Genomic DNA, 627 nt, shown 5'->3' with positions numbered 1-627 from the left:
ATCTGATGAGTCATTAGCCGGCAATTGCCTCAATATCGCTTCAGTTCCACCTCAAACGTTGTTTCCGAACGAGTCTGTTAAATTCTACAAATTAATTTTGTAGCGATCGGTCAATCGCCATGGGACAACTGGTCTGTGCGACGAAACTATCGCATGCGCGAGTAACGAGGGAGAGCGAATGGAAACGAGGCGGACGAACGAAGGGTCGAATCGACGCGACGGCGATCACGTTATAAAAAGCGTGCGGCGTTGAAGTAACGCCACGCACGCTTCCCCGCGCGATAAACTCGAGCGAGCCGAGCGGGCAGGACGCGGCGCCATGAATTTATGGTTTAATATGCGGCCCGCCGCGTTAGTTGTGTGTACGCCCCCTAAACGGGGGGCGGGGGGCCGGAGGAAAGCGACGAGAAGCGCGGTGGCTGCTGCTGCTGCTGCTGGCTGCAGCACCACCGGCAGCTCGCCTATCTCTCGAGGGCCCATAACTTTTTCCGATTAAGCGCAAATCAAAAAGCAATCTACCCGGCCGGCAGCCATCGCGGCCGCGAAAGTAAAACCGTAAATATTCGCCCAGGAGCCCGACCGGGGGAGGAGAGAGGGACATCCGGCGTACCAGAAAGGGCGTGAAGC

Source organism: Temnothorax curvispinosus, unplaced genomic scaffold (assembly GCF_003070985.1).
Source record: "Temnothorax curvispinosus isolate PA1 unplaced genomic scaffold, ASM307098v1 QBEX01018271.1, whole genome shotgun sequence".
Lineage (NCBI taxonomy): Eukaryota > Metazoa > Arthropoda > Insecta > Hymenoptera > Formicidae > Temnothorax > Temnothorax curvispinosus.
The sequence above is the reverse complement of the archived record's forward strand: the minus strand, read 5'-3'. Positions refer to the sequence as shown.